At 31.5% G+C, this 16,450-nt stretch overlaps 1 protein-coding gene across 1 annotated transcript in view; it reads right to left on the reverse strand.

The window, feature by feature from the left end:
- LOC111699705 (uncharacterized) overlaps window positions 1-16,444 on the reverse strand; it is a 37,229-nt gene extending 20,785 nt beyond the window's left edge. Inside the window, exons 1-8 of the mRNA XM_023470432.1 lie at window positions 16,411-16,444; window positions 15,279-15,356; window positions 14,593-14,633; window positions 8,261-8,362; window positions 4,292-4,348; window positions 3,633-3,734; window positions 2,430-2,487; window positions 1,361-1,420 (exon numbers count right to left, since the gene is read on the reverse strand). The gene's annotated coding sequence lies outside the window, so the exon portion shown is untranslated. The remainder of the gene's footprint in view (window positions 1-1,360; window positions 1,421-2,429; window positions 2,488-3,632; window positions 3,735-4,291; window positions 4,349-8,260; window positions 8,363-14,592; window positions 14,634-15,278; window positions 15,357-16,410) is intronic.
- Window positions 16,445-16,450: the final 6 nt, after the last annotated feature.

The following is a 16,450-nucleotide window of genomic DNA, read 5'->3' on the forward strand; positions in this document are numbered from 1 at the left end:
AGAGCATTGCATATTTAACTTTTTAAATAGAGAGTCCCTTTAAACTAGGTGGAATGTCCTGGTTTATAAACGATAAACAAATAAATATTAGTAAACATAACTGGTGGTGCAGTAGGGCTTGTTAGCATATTTCGATATTCAATATTCATAATATTGGACATTATGTGAGGGGGGGGGGGAAGATGCGGAAATAAAGTTTTTTAATGCATTCTCTTAACTACCTTTTATACAATTAAAATCTTCCTTTTTGCACGAGACATTGCGACTATTTATGTAAAAAACAATAATTGGGATAAAATAAAATCTTGTCTTGGTTTTATATAAGCGTTTTTACGCTGTTTAGGGGGGGGGGGTTCGTCGTTGAAACGTACATTTTACTCTAAAATTCAGTCTCAGTCGTCAAAATGTACTCTAAATGTAGTTAGTTCATTTCCAAAAGATTTTCGAACAAATTTTAAACCTTTTTTCTTCTTTTAGTTTTAAAATCCTCAATTCTATTCTGACGTATAAGCGTAAAAAAATTATATGTTTGAATAGGAGACCTAGCACATTTTTGAATATTAGGTCCACTTCTGAAGGTTAAACGGGTACTTTAGAGAAAAATGTTTAATCAATGAACCCCCATTTATGGGTATTGTGCTTACTAGAAGCACTTTTCAGAACACATCAAGATATTTAGTAGGCTAAAAAATCTAAAAACACTTTTTTAGAGACACCCTGTATATATATAAATATATAAAAATGTCAGCTATAGCTAGCCAAACGGTTGGACCAATTATTGGTTTATTTTTTAGGAAACCAATAGGTACTCTGGGGTAACACAGGCTAAAAAAAGTTCTTAATTTTTTAAATCGAAAAAATGTTGTTTAAATGATTTTTTAAAAATTATATTTTTTCATTCTACGGGCAACGCCGAGTACAATATATAGTATATCAACAGAACGTGTGAACTTTTTAAACCTAAAATGATAAAAAAGTATTAAAAGGAAAAATAAATTAAGATTACAAAAAGGTTAAACAGAATGTCACAAAAAAATGAAGTTTTTAAGTATTAAACTTCAGGGATTGTGGAGCTCCTTTGTTCCATAATGAATTCTAGCTTTGGTTAAAATCTTTCAAAGTTTGCGTTAAATCGTCAGAATTCCTCATGAGAAATTAATTATTCAAATCATTTTTTCATTAATTAAAATCTAATCTAAAGCTGGGAGACTGAAATGAAATTAATATAAAGCGGATATAAAAAAAGGGGTGGTATACGACAATTTTATTCGATAATGTCTTAGACCTTAAATATTTCAACTACGGATTACTCTGAATCAATTAGTCTATGTTCAAGGGATTATAAAACTAGAGTTATCACCTGTACAGTGGGTCTCAAGGAACAGTCACAGATCCAGGGATTCCGATCCAACTCAAGGGTCTATATTTATATATACATATATAAAGAGTTGTTATTAAATGGACAGAGCTGATAATTTACAGCGATAGTTGACTGAAAAAGTATTTACATTATAGTTTCTTTAGTCAATTCAAAAAAATAGTCTGTACTTTTAAGTATTAGGTTAAATTTAGTCTATATAATGGTAGATTGGTAGATAGGAAGGAATGAAGGAAGGAAGGAAGGAAGGCAGGAAGGGTAGAAGGATGAGAAACTAACTGAAAATGTTTATCTGAGATATATGTAGAGGGTATTTGAGCCAAATCAGTTCTTCCAAGTATAGGTATTGGGGGAAGGTTGGACAAGGAAGATACTTCTTAGGATCAAAGAATACAAGGGGGGGGGGGTACAGTTGATTTAAAAGCCAAAGATGGAGCATATTTTGAGAAAAAAGGGGGGTCTAAAAAGAGTCGCAAGATATTTTTTCAAAAACCTGAATTTTACCAGATAAAGGAATTCAATTTTTGCCACAAACTAAAATTTTCACATCTTTATAGCTATGCAACCTGAGGCCGAATTTAAAGAATTTGAGCGGCGGTTTAAATTTAAGCCGCGGTTTAGATATGGTTGGTTCCACTTAAAATTGTATCAAATGTTTCAAGATTTAAGCCGGCGCTAAATTTAAACCGGGTTTTGGCGGATTTTGGCGGATTTAAACCGCGGCTTAAATTCTTTAAATTCCATCTCTGAGAGGCCGAATTTAAAGAATTTGAGCGGCGGCTTAAATTTAAACTACGGCTCAAACATGGTTGGTTCCACTTAAAATTGTATTAATTTCTTCAAGATTTAAGCCGACACTCAATTAGAACCGGTTTTTGGGTGATTTGAGACGTGGCTTAAATTTATTAAATTCGGACACCGATGATTTAAACTTTAGTTTATGCAAACTATTTGATCTTTAAAAAATCACGGTTTGAGGTCTACGACAACAGGTTGAAAAGATATCAGGATTAAAAAATTAGAGATTTCTTTTTTACATTTTATTTACTACCTGAAGATGAAATAAAGGAAGCAGAACAACGGAAGACAAAGTTCTGAGCTTGTTTGAGCTAAATAATGTGTGTTTTAATACAGTTTTCCTAGCTTGAAAACAAATATAAACCAGAGTCTAAAACTAAAGAACGAAAAGTTTTGACTTAAATTTTAAGTTCATGGTTAAATGCCACTTCTGACTTAATTTAAACCTGAACTTTAACCATGAGGTTAAATATTTAACCCTGTGGTTAAATAGTTAACTCGCCGAAATCGACGAGTTAAAATTTAAACAGAGGTTTAAATTATCTTGAAATCCTGCATTTTCCCTATTTGTCTATTATTCAATCATCATTCAGCTGCAGCTGAGAAAGCGTCATTCAACTTTACGATATATTTAAAAGTGAAAACCTTGTTAAAGAAATTTCACGTTTTAGATAAATTAATTTTTGGATGTAAACCCAAAAAACGGTTGTATGTTTTGTTTTCGGTTACGTAAGAACAGCTGATTAGCGATGGTTATGTAATATTCTCCGTAAATCCTTTTCTCTGATTGGTTCAGATTTTTCCCGGGAAATTCCAATTTAAAATTGAGAAAGTTTAATATTTAAGTAGCTATTCATTATTTTACAGAACTTTTAACCACGAACTTAAAATTCGCGCATTCTTTAGTTTTAGACTCTTATCCATCATCTACAAATTTAAAACCAAAACAATATTATTAATAAAATGGTAAATAAAAACACTAACGATCTTAACTCAAACTAAATCATATTCTTTTTTTTCATATAAATTGTTAGGTTTTGTCTGAGGACTGAATTCATAGATTAAAACTTAAACATTGTATTCCAAAGTATTTACACGATAACTGTTTTAAAATCAACATTTTGAATTGATAAACAGATTAGAATTCCACGTTAAATCTGCGTTATCATTCACTTTATTTTTTCATTCTAGAATTATACTTGCTCAATTTAAGGTGAAACCTTATTCTAATCAGTTTTGTAAAAGAAAAAATCCTTTTTTTAGCTTACAAGATTTGATTCTGTTAATTTCTCCATTGTTTCTGAATCAAGAAATTAGCCAGATATAACCCTCAGAACAAAATAGTTTTTAAAAACAAAACCGTTGAACGATGTGAATCAGACATGCCACTCCATCAATGGAGGGTCATTGGAAATTACAATTATAATCCTTTTCTTGTCATATCTTATAGTTATACCTGAGAAGTAGTTTCTCAAGTCTGTGTAGGGGAGAGAAGGCTCTTAGAGAAATATAAGAGATACTGCATCCAGTCAAATCTAATCTAACCAACTCTCCTAAACTATATTGAAGATATTAGATCTAATCTAACCAACCCTCCTAAACTATATTAAAGATATTAGATCTAATCTAACCAACTCTCCTAAACTATATTGAAGATATTAGATCTAATCTAACCAACCCTCCTAAACTATATTGCAGATATTAGATCTAATCTAACCAACTCTCCTAAACTATATTGAAGATATTAGGTCTAATCAAACCAACTCTCCTAAACTATATTGCAGATATTAGATCTAATCTAACCTAAACTATATTGCAGATATTAGATCTAATCTAACCAACTCTCCTAAACTATATTGAAGATATTAGATCTAATCTAACCAACTCTCCTAAACTATGTTAAAGATATTAGGTCTAATATAACCAACTCTTCTAAACCATATTGCAGATATTAGGTCTAATCTAACCAACTCTCCTAAACTATATTAAAGATATTAGGTCTAATATAACCAACTCTCCTAAACTTTATTGAAGATATTAGATCTAATCTAACCAACTCTAAACTATGTAATTAGTGTAAATAAATCTATATTCGAATTACAATTATAAGATTACCTTTGAAACTCATAATCTTCTACTGATGATATTGGATTGTGAGCGATAAATAGTTCTCTGAAATAAATTTACTTCATTATATAGTAAAGATAGATGTTACCGCCATGCAATTTCTATTGGTTCAGAATAGACAACAAACACATGGCTGAACCCTGATTGGATCAGGCGCTAATGGAGTCGGCATACTAGAGTGGTTTGTGTCCTATGTCACAACGACTAAACTGATCCGGTAAAATATATTATGTGGGATATCATGTGACCTCTGTGAAGGTTTAGAAACGGGCAGAATTCAAGATAAAAGTTGCCCCATTAAGTTTAAATGTTTATAAAAACATATCTTTGCAACCCAATGTTGTATACCTGAGATATTTCAAAATATGAATTCTGTTTGATTCATATTTAGAAAATCAGAGTTTGTGACAAAGAATCGATTCTTTTGTAAAAATTTACGAACAAGTTTATCTACAGCAGTTTATGAAAAGAAAAGTTAATGGCCAGGAATATAACAGGAACTCCCATAAAATAAAGTTTATCTACAGTAGTTTATGGAAAAAATAGTTGATGGTCAGGAATATAACAGGAACTCCCATAAAATAAAGTTTATCTACAGTAGTTTATGGGAGGAATAGTTGATGGTCAGGAATATAACAGGAACTCCCATAAAATAAAGTTTATCTTCAGCAGTTTATGGAAAAAATAGTTGATGGCCAGGAATATAACAGGAACTTCCATAAAATAAAGTTTATCTACAGCAGTTTATGGGGGGAATGTTAACACAGGTAAGCTTGTTTACATTCTCCCAGAAACTGCATGCAGTACACGTTTTTCTTTGGAAGTTTTTATATTTTTTAGTTGTGGTAAAGTTTAATTTCGAAAGTGAAGAAATAGAAAGTTAGATAGAAGATATTAGAGAATAGATTGATAGAACAGAAAATAAAAATAGATAGAATAGAGAAAGCATAGATAGATAGAAGAAGGAAGAGAAAAGACTAAGTGTCCAGTATTGGATAAAAAGATAGATAGAATAGAGAAAGGATAGATAGATAGAAGATAGAAGAGAAAATACTAGGAGTAGGGGCCCTGTATTGGATATAAAGATAGATATAATAGAGAAAAAGAAAGATAGAAAAAAAGTAGAAGAGAGGAGACTAGGAGTTCAGTATCGGATTTATAGATGAATAGATAGAATAGAGAAAAGATAGATGGATAGAAGATAGAAGAGAAGAGACTAGGAGTCCAGTATTGGATATATAAATAGATAGATAAAATAGAGAAAATATAGATAGATAGAAGATAGAAGAGAAGAGACTAGGAGTCTAGTATTGAATATATATATATAGATAAATATAATAGAGAAAATATAGATAGATAGAAGATAAAAGAGAAGAGACTAAGAGTCCAGTATTAGATATATAGATAGATAGATACTATAGAGAAAAGATAGATGGATAGAATAGAGAAAAAGAGAGATAGATGGAAGATAGAAGAGAAGAGACTAGGAGTCGAGTATGATTAATGCTTGGTGTGAGTGTATCAAGGGTTATGCCAACTTGAGCACCAATAAAGAAATATTCCAGGAGGGGGGAGGGGGAGGAGGGAGCATGAAGATTGGGGAGGAATAAGAGGGGGTTTGAAGAAAGGGGGGGGAATAAGGATGATGGAATGGGAAGGAGTAGATTAGAGGAGTGAGAAGGTTTAAGGATAGATTATGTCCAAGAAAACCTGGAAGAAAAAATATAACAATATTGGAGGGAATTGTCTTGAAAGGAAAGGGAGTCTGTAAAGTCAGCTATGGTAAGAAAAGGGAGTGAACATCTTTAAAGGGTTTGGAGGTCTTTAGAGGGATTGGATTGTTTTTATAAGATTGGGGGGATCTGAAACGGGATTTTGGGTTTTAAAGGATTTGGGGAAATTCAATGGGACTAAAGACGTATGGGTCTTTAAATGGATTAAAAGGAATTGGATGCATTTGAAGGGACCGTATATAATATGTTGTGGAATGAAATAGAATTGTTTGTGATTTTTACGACAATGTCTACTCTCCAACCCTAATACAAGATGTCATCTGAAAAGATTAACATGTCAACATTTGATAAATGTTCTGAGTATCAGATAATATAAATATAATTGTTGCTTCTCAATCCACTTTAGTTCTTTTAGTTACATTAGCTAATACATATTTGCTGATGCTTTTCACCAACTAATGGGACAGGGTTCTTCAGAGTGCTGCGGTGCCTTCTTTCTTAATATTAACATTTTTTTGTAGCCCTGAATTTAAAGGTTTCACAGGTAAAAAGCATGTTTTTCGAGCTGTGGACTGAAAGAAATAAGATGCAAAATTGTAATAAATTTTCTCGCCAGAATGAAAATTAAAAAGTTACGTTCATTTGTACGTCAACTTGCATAGAGTTAACCATCTTCAAAAAAATTTCCAAAAGCACGAAATCATGTTCAAATATTAATTTTTGGTGTTTAATAAATCGTTTAAGTGCTCGGGTGCATTCATGGTATTGGTTATATAAATAAAAATATAAATATATATACTGAGAAAAAATGTCTGATGCACAGTGGTGATATTGCTACAATGCATCAGTTATATGCTTCGCAGTGTTGAAATTATTTTTGATGATTTCCACTTTTCTTAACAAATGTAAAACAGTATATTTGGTTAAAAGAGTGCGGACAAGATTCATTTATCCATATTTGAATATTTTTTACATTTTTATTTTAAAATCAAGTTTCATCAAGTTCTCAAACTTTTCCTAAGTTTTTCTTTCCATGGGTGGATTCCTGCACACGACTAATAGATATGCATTAAAGAGTAAGAAGGGGGGGGTAGGGTGGATATAGGGAATCTAGGATAGAGATGGTAGGGTTTAGGTGGATATAGGGAATCTAGGATAGAGATGGTAGGGTTTAGGTGGACATATCGGATCTAGGATAGAGATGGTAGGGCTTAGGTGGATATGTTACATTAGGGTAGAGATGGTTTAGGGTTTAGGAGGATATATGGGATCTAGGGTATAGATGATAGGGTTCAGGTGGATATATAGGATCTAGGGTATAAATGGTGTTCAGGTGGATATATAGGATCTAGGGTATAGATAGGGTTCATGTGGATATATGGGATATAGGGTATATAGATGGTAGGGTTCAGGTGGATATATAGGATCTAGGGTATAGATGGTAGGGTTCAGGTGGATATATAGGATCTAGGGTATAAATGGTGTTCAGGTGGATATATAGGATCTAGGGTATAAATAGGGTTCAAGTGGATATATGGGATATAGGGTATATAGATGGTATGGTTCAGGTGGATATATGGGATCTAGGGTATAGATGGTAGGGTTCAGGTGGATATATAGGATCTAGGGTATAAATAGTAAAGTTCAGGTGGATATATAGGATATAGGGTATATATAGGGTTCAAGTGGAAATATAGGATATAGGGTATATAGATGGTAGGGTTCAGGCGGATATATTGGATCTAGGATAGAGATGGTGGGGCTAATATGGATATTTAAGATCTAGGATAGAGATGGTGGGGCTAATATGGATATTTAAGGTCTAGGATAGGGGTGGTGGGGTTAATATTGATATTTAAGATCTAGGATAGAGATGGTGGGGGTAAATATGGATGTTTAAGATCTAGGATTGGGATGGTGGGGTTAATATTGATATTTAAGATCTAGGATAGAGATGACCCAGACAGAAGGGGTTAGATAGAAGATGAATCAATATTAGGTAAGATATGTAAGTATTATTGTATTGGGTTATTGTATGGTAATTTGAAATGTAATTATATATGTGTTTTCGTATATTGTTTATTGTTTACCAGGATTATAACGAATGTTCCGGTTTCTCCTTGAAAATCTATATAAATATTATATGTATTTGCTAGCATGCAGTAGCTGGTCAAACGACCATAAAAACTTTGAAATTCATATAATAAGTATATTCCAGTAGTACCTGAGTTGAGGGGTATATATAAAGGCTGGGCTAGGAATCCAACCTATCAGATTATAACTTAAGTCCAATCGAACAAGATTACTCAAACCACGGAGAGAAAATCTAAAAAAAATAATTTGTTAAAGTATTTAAAGTTTTTTTTTCCATTTTTAAATATTAATGTGGCCTTTTATTTAGGTCGGATGATTAGATAGACGTCTCCTGATTCAGCCCAGGAATAAGTCTAGGATCATCAGATTGTATCAGAGGATTCGAACTGGTTTACAGATACCGGCATGGATCGGATTTGAGTCGGAGAGAATTTATTGAATCAAATATATTATTTTTGGTTATAAGCTCTCTTTTGTGCTCAGTGAAAATATGGTTAAAGATTGAAGTTGGTTTGATCCTATCTGAGATTCATGTACAGGAGTGATTTAGGGTAAAGGGTGACTTTTTTGATCTAGTTTATATGATGGGATTTCATTGAAGATAGTGTTTTGTATTGTTTTGTTCAGCTTTTATGAATATGATTATGAAGATTTTAGTATTTTTTAGTTAGTTCGTTGTGAAACGATTATTTTCATATTTTGATATTTTGACGGTCTTTTACTGATTCCTTTTATTCTTGTAGTATAAAAGATGAAAAGATCTTCAACTGCTTGAAAACCAAGGAATTCTGATCTATTCACGCCAGTCTCAACCATGGATCGTAGGTAGGATGATTTTCACGATACATAATTAGTCTCAACCATGGATCGTAGGTAGGATGATTTTCACGATACATAATTAGTCTCAAGCATGGACCGTAGGTAGGATGATTTTATTTTTTAGATTAGGGATTTGTCTCGTCAATATACATGATTAGTCTAAAGACGTAAACGATTATAATTCAATTAAACCTGAATTTGATTTAAACTTGGAACATGATGAAACTAAGAATAAAATTTAATTGTTCAATTTTCAATTTTTGACACAAGCTCATGGGTTTAACTGTTATCAACGTGGCATAAATTTCCATATCTCACTAATGCATATAGAAATAGACTCTTTGCCACAAACTATGATTTTCTAATTCCTGTATCTTTTCAACCCAGTATAGTAAAACTTAGATATTTCAAACCATTTCATTTTTTCTTGTGAAAATCATTAAGATATTAAAGATTCCAATTTTTATTTGCTTTATGTTAATAGTGTAATTGTAAAAAAAAATGTTATTATGTGTGATACATAAACCATCGTAAGCTGAATCAATCTTATTTAAAGTTTTCCTAATTCTAGAATGAAAACTATGTAAAAGTTTCCTAATTCTAGAATGAAAACTATGTAAAAGTTTTCCTAATTCTAGAATGAAAACTATGTAAAAGTTTCCTAATTCTAGAATGAAAACTATGTAAAAGTTTTCCTAATTCTAGCATGAAAACTATGTAAAAGTTTTCCTAATTCTAGCATGAAAACTATGTAAAAGTTTTCCTAATTCTAGCATGAAAACTATGTAAAAGTTTCCTAATTCTAGAATGAAAACTATGTAAAAATTTAACCCCGTGGTTTGTTTACATTAATCCTTGCAGTCTTCACTGCAGGAATTCTATTGTATAGTTTAATATATCTGCTGCAGTTCAATCTAGGACTAGCAAACCTTTCGTCAAACGGTAGTTTTTGAACTCTAGCGGTATATTCCGTTAACAAACGAACCCCAATTGATTTTTCAGTTCATCAACGAACGAAAATTCTGTTAATGGAAACAAACGAAAGTAACATTAAAAACAAACTGATATCATAAATGTTTAAGAATGTGGTCGTCTGTTTTTTTTAGCCTAGTATCTAACCTAAAATAATATAGAAGCATTTATTTTTGAATTTAAACCAATTAAAACCTTTCCGAGATCAGATTCATTACTCTTGCTGAGTCCCGTTAATGAACTAAAACCTCGTTGACAGAGACGGCAGGAAAAAAAAGTCCAAATCGTTAACTAGAAAAAAACTTGATAAACGAACTGGGAAAACCGTTCACGAACTGAAAGTTCAGCTATCAGTTGTGGCCGTCCGTTCCGCTAATCTAAAGATTTGAAAAAGTCTGGACATATCCAGCCATAAAACTTGAATCTACAATATTTAATGAAGATTTTATATCAAAGAATTGTGTAGGCATACAATCTACAGGCTGCTCTCGTCCACTGCAGATAAGAGAGAGTGTTATCTTTGTGCTCTAGATTTTTTGATATGGTAAAATAAAGCTGCAAAAATACCGAGTTTTTGCCACAAACTAAAATTTTCTAATCTCTATATCTTTCATACATGATAGTGAAATCTTTGACATTTTAAATTTTGCTCTAACAAAATTTGCAGTTTGAAAAATCAAAGGTCTACTTCTATGGGTTAAAAAGATATAACGATTTGAAAATTTTAACTTTGTCGCAAAAACTCATTTCCTTTTCAAAGATATAATTTTTTGATAAATTGAATTTATCAAGCTGTAATGTTAAAACAGTGTATTGATCATAATTTATAATGATTTCAAACTGCATCCCATTTTTTTCCAGAATATTCTGGGGACCACTGGACGAAACAGTATTTAGATATGAAAGTTCTAGTAATAATTTTCAAATCATTTAAGGTTTCTGAATTACTGTTCGGCAATTGTTTACGCTTTGGTGGTTTACAGATGATGTTCTATTATGAAAAATGCTCTGGTAAATTCACAAGTCTAAATCAGTCAACAAAAATTTAAAAAAAATGATTTCTTGGGCCTGAGATTAATTTTGGTTTTAAATAGAGATTAACTTTTTTTAAGAAACCATTCTTTTTATCTTATGCAAATAAAACTTTTAGATGCTTCTCTCTCATTCATAAACTTTTTTCTGCTTTTTCACTTCCTCTCTCTTTTATAAACTTTTTCATCCTCACAAACTTGTTTCTAGGTTCTAGTCTAGACTTGCTATACGCTCCTTTTCATAATCATCCACAGTTCTGTCATTTCTTGATTAAGGTGAGGAAGGAAGGATTGGTTCATTGTGATTCTTTCCGATCCTATAACGCACGCCTCAGCTAAACTGTAGAATTTGTACAGTACACTGTACAATACTAACTGTCACTATAGGTCGGACATGTACATGTACAAGAAGTGGGTATGGTACCTGTAAATAGTAATGACGTACTAACCTTTATATGTACAAGGTTCTAAAAATACTGCTAACCTTTATATGTACAAGGTTCTAAAAAAATCGAAGTGAGAGAATAAAAAATGCCACCCTCCAAAACTTCAAAAAAAAAACCACGTACGAAAAACACAAAATGGTATTTGAAATGATAGATAGATAACATATGTTAAGTTTATTTATTTTATAAAAAAAAGTATGCTGACTATTGTTAAACAAATATCTCATTTTGTTTGTCTGTTAGTTGGTATTTTTGATGTAAATACTACATAATGACCCGGACAAAAAACGTAACAAACAGCTTTCTATAAATTATTTTGTTGTTTTTATTTTTTCTTTAATACCATGTGTACTTTCAGTTTAACTACCATAACGAGTCAGCCACTCCCTTTAAGACTAAAATCAGCTCCGCAGAACTTGGAAGTGAGCAAATTTTTTCTTTTTTATCTGTATTCATTCTTTTCTCTGCACCTCTATCCCCGGATTCCTTTTCTGTCATGTTTTTCAATCCATGCGTGTATACTGTATGGTAGAAAAGCCATGTTAATTTAATTCCACGCAGAGAGAAAAGTTAACTAATTAATTTAAACATACTTTGCAAAGATAAATAAAGATAAATAGTCTCCCCTTCTTACTTTGGAAGGTATTTTTCTATCAAAATAATGTTCTGCTTTACATATAATGAAACTTTTCTTATAAAGAAACTAATTAGTAATTACAAACAGCAAATTCTAATTTTCTAAACTGAACTTAATATCCATGTAGTCTTTTGTCATCGTAGACCTTTGATGTTTCAAACTAAAAATTCTGCTAGATCGAATAGATAAAAGGTTTACACCACCAGGTTGCAGAGATATATGAATCAGAAAAAAATATATGAAATGTGTATTTGTGTGTTTTTTTTATTGAGAGGTTTAATGTTTATATAAAAGGGTTACCCACAATGAATTATATGTTATAATTGAATCATAAATCTTTTAATATCTGAAAAACTGAATGTTGAAGAAGGTTTTATTCCAATAAGACAGTTTTATAAGAATACACTTTGTGGTTTCAGAAAGAAAATTATGAGATGATGACAGTTGCAGTAAATCCTAAATGTAATAAAAAGTCTTGAACATTTTTCAGACACTATTCTTTCAAGTCTTAAATTCATCCTTTTATAAATAAATAATTACTTACTTACTTACGTACCTTTCATTTTTTCAATCTTTCATGATTTTATTATTGCGGATTATAATGATGAAGCGGTGTTTTTTTAGATTGCACAATTTTAATATACAGAGTGTCCCACGAAACATGACAATTGATGAATACTTTAAAATGTCTTATTCCATAATTCATTCAGTTTTTTGATACCAAAAAGAATAATCAAAAATAAAACATTAAAGTTCAAAGTAAAATATATTTGAGTACAAAATAACATTCATTCAAAACTATTTACCATCCTGTCATAATTCGTTGGGCACCTTGTATATTTTTCTCTTAAAATAGAACACTTAAAACGAATCGTATTGAAAAAATAATCGGGATTGAATTTCGACTAATGATCTGTTTTAAAGCTGTAAAATTGGTGAGTAAGAGAAAAGATATATTTAAATATTATTTTGTAGTTTATTGCTGGAGACGCTACACAAGAGCATGCTTTTAGCTTAATCAAACAGCAAATAAACTTAACAAAATTTATAAATAGCTTAGGTTACTAGAAAGAAGCACTATCAAGGGACTTACAGTGTACAGTGTACATGTAGTTTAAACTGGTTCTCCATTGATAGAGTGACATGTCCGATTTACAACGGCAACCTTGAAAGTTTTGTCTGATAAAATGTTAATTAAATATTCACGTTATTGTTATCAGAATCAAAATCTTTGCAAGCTAAAAAACGACGTGTCTTTAACATTTTGACGAGATGAAAGTTTCAAGGGTACCGTTGTAAATCAGACTTTCCCCTCTTTATTTAAATTGAATATCAATTGAAATCAAAACAGTCCCTTTCAGCAATATTTAAAAAGGTGCAATATACTGGTTTAAAATTAACATTTTGTTTGATAACAGTCACGCACACCTGACCCTTTAGTAAAAGTAAATTCAAACTAAAGTCTGACTGCGTCAACCTTGTTGCACCGGCTAGTCCTATCGAGTGCCTGCTTTATTTACACAACGTCCAGGCGATACAGTACAAGCTGGGACCGGAAAGGTTGACCCGGCTCAGAAATTCAAATGTACTACGGCTGCCCGTACAGTATGGTTTAATCTCAACAACCTCTTTTTGCTTAGGTGATCTTATTAAGTTATTTTACTATTATACGGTCCAAGCAGATTTTTAAACATGTTACTAGAAATGGATTTGTAATTAATAACTGGGTTTGTTTCTAGAAACTTTTAAGGTTTTTGGATCTTTAAATGGATACACAAAAATCTAATAAGTTTGAGAAATCCCAAAACTGTTTATTTGCATTCCTTACTCTGAGTTGAGATATATGCAAATTACCAAAAATAATCGTATTTTTTTCATGTTTCCACAAAATTGATAAGTTCTTGCTCATTCTCATTATGAGTGAGTTAAAATTACAAGAGAAGAAAGAAGGGTCAATCATGATAGAGTTAGAATTGAGGATAAGTTTTCAAATGAAAGGATCAACATATTTGACATTTAAATTCGTTTGAATATTCCCACGATATTTTCATTAAAAAAAAATAAAATAGAAAAAGAAAAGAACTGACCCNTAGACTCTTCATATTTGTAACTCTGAATTCTGCTTGATCAATTACTCTAAGTTAAAAAAATAAAGGTTTAAACAACCAGGATAAAAAAGATACAGGGATTAAACAGACCGAAATATATTTTCAATAAATGTGGAACTAACATCAACTTTTTTTACTCTACAGAGGTTTTGTCTGTATCCACGTAAAACTAACAACAACGAATTTTACATCCTGTCTGTATCCACGTAAAACTAACAACAACGAATTTTACATCCTGTCTGTATCCACGTAAAACAAACAACAACGAATTTTACATCCTGTCTGTATCCACGTAAAACTAACAACAACGAAGTTCATTCTGTCTGTATCCACGTAATTAGATCTCTAATCAAAATTTGGTAAAAACGTTTTATACTTTATACTTCAAATATATTGGCAAACAAAAAAGCATTGAATAGCAACACAAAATCTTAATATGACTGACTCACCTATCTATTGTTTCCAGGTGAGAATGAGACAGAAACAGTTCCTGAAAAAAGGAATCAAGAGGAATATATAATAGATAATTACAGATTGATTATTAGTAGTCTAGTTTAATCTATTCTGAAAAAGAAAAAATAACAGTATAATAAAACAATTTTTTCTAATACTTTATTTATACAAAAAACTATTAACGCAGACTTGTAAATCAATGGGTAGACCAGTTTAAATTGATTTTGTTGTTTATGTATTTTTTGCACCTTTTTATAATTATATTGCAAGGTTTGCCATGAATATTTGTATGTTTGTTGTACCTGTATTTAATTAAATTGCAAGGCTTGACGTTAATGCTTTTATGTTTTATGTATATTGCAAGGTTTTCGTGCATGTTTGTATGTTTGTTGTACCAGTATATATTACAAGGTTTGCCGAGAATGTTTGTATGTTTGTTGCACCTGGATATATAGCGAGGTTTGCCGAGAATGTTTGCATGTTTGTTGTACTTGTATATATTGCGGGGTTTGTTGTGAATGTTTGTATATTTGTTGTACCAGTATATATTGCAGGATTTGCAAAGAATGTTTCCATGTTATTGTTTATTGTACTTTGACATACATATTGCAAGGTTAGTTTGGGTGTCTGTTTGTTTTCTGTACCTGGACATATTGCACGATTTGTCTGTTTGTTTGTGTACCTGAAGATTATTCAACCCTGCAGAGAGAAATAAATCCTCCTGAAGACTGGGAAGATGATTACCGGAGAAATTTAAAACCTAAACATTAGACTCAGGAGATACGTTTAGATGAACATTGTAGTGTGCACAGTACAGTGTTGCCAAAGTTTAATCAGGAGATACAGGTAGAGTTTAGAACCTAAATATCAGGATCAGGAGATACAGGTAGAGTTTAGAATCTAAAAATCAGGATCAGGAGATACATAGGGAGTTTAGAACCTAAATATCAGGATCAGGAGATACAGAGAGAGTTTAGAACCTAAATATCAGGATCAGGAGATACAGAGAGAGTTTAGAGCCTAAATATCAGGATCAGGAGATACAGGTAGAGTTTAGAGCCTAAATATCAGGATCAGGAGATACAGGTAGAGTTTAGAACCTAAACATTAGGATCAGGAGATACAGAGAGAGTTTAGAACCTAAATATCAGGATCAGGAGATACATGGAGATTTGAAACTCTAATTTTAATCATTTTTTTGTATCGTTTCTGTTGAAATAAAAGATTTCATTTCTAAAAGTTTTAACTGCCAAAAACAGTATTTCTACATATTTCTGCATTTTTAATCATATTGGTAATACAAAATACAACTGAATCGAAAGAAATCATCCTTTCTACTTTATTGTACAGCCATGTACGTCCAGTCTTCGGTACATAATTGAGCCCAATATTCGAATTAATTGAGTCCAATATTCGAATCTCCCTCAGAAATTCATATTCATATATCATATCCAAAAAATATAAATCCCTGACCTTGTTTATTGTATTGTGGCTTAATGTTGAAAACTCTTTTAATAAGCCATCTGGCAAAATGAAGGATATATGTATTGGTATAGACAAAATGTCTTGTTACATGTTTAAACCTGTCTAGTATCTGGAAGACTGGGAATAATGTTTAGTAAAGTGTTACTACATGTTATATCTTGTTACATGTTTAAACCTGTGTAGTATCTGGAATACTGGGAATACTGTTCAGTAAAGTGTTACTACATGTTATATCTTGTTACATGTTTAAACCTGTGTAGTATCTGGAATACTGGGAATACTGTTCAGTAAAGTGTTACTACATGTTATATCTTGTTACATGTTTAAACCTGTGTAGTATCTGGAATACTGGGAATACTGTTCAGTAAA

The sequence above is a fragment of the Eurytemora carolleeae genome, unplaced genomic scaffold (genome assembly GCF_000591075.1).
Source record: "Eurytemora carolleeae unplaced genomic scaffold, Eaff_2.0 scaffold324, whole genome shotgun sequence".
Classification (NCBI taxonomy): domain Eukaryota; kingdom Metazoa; phylum Arthropoda; class Copepoda; order Calanoida; family Temoridae; genus Eurytemora; species Eurytemora carolleeae.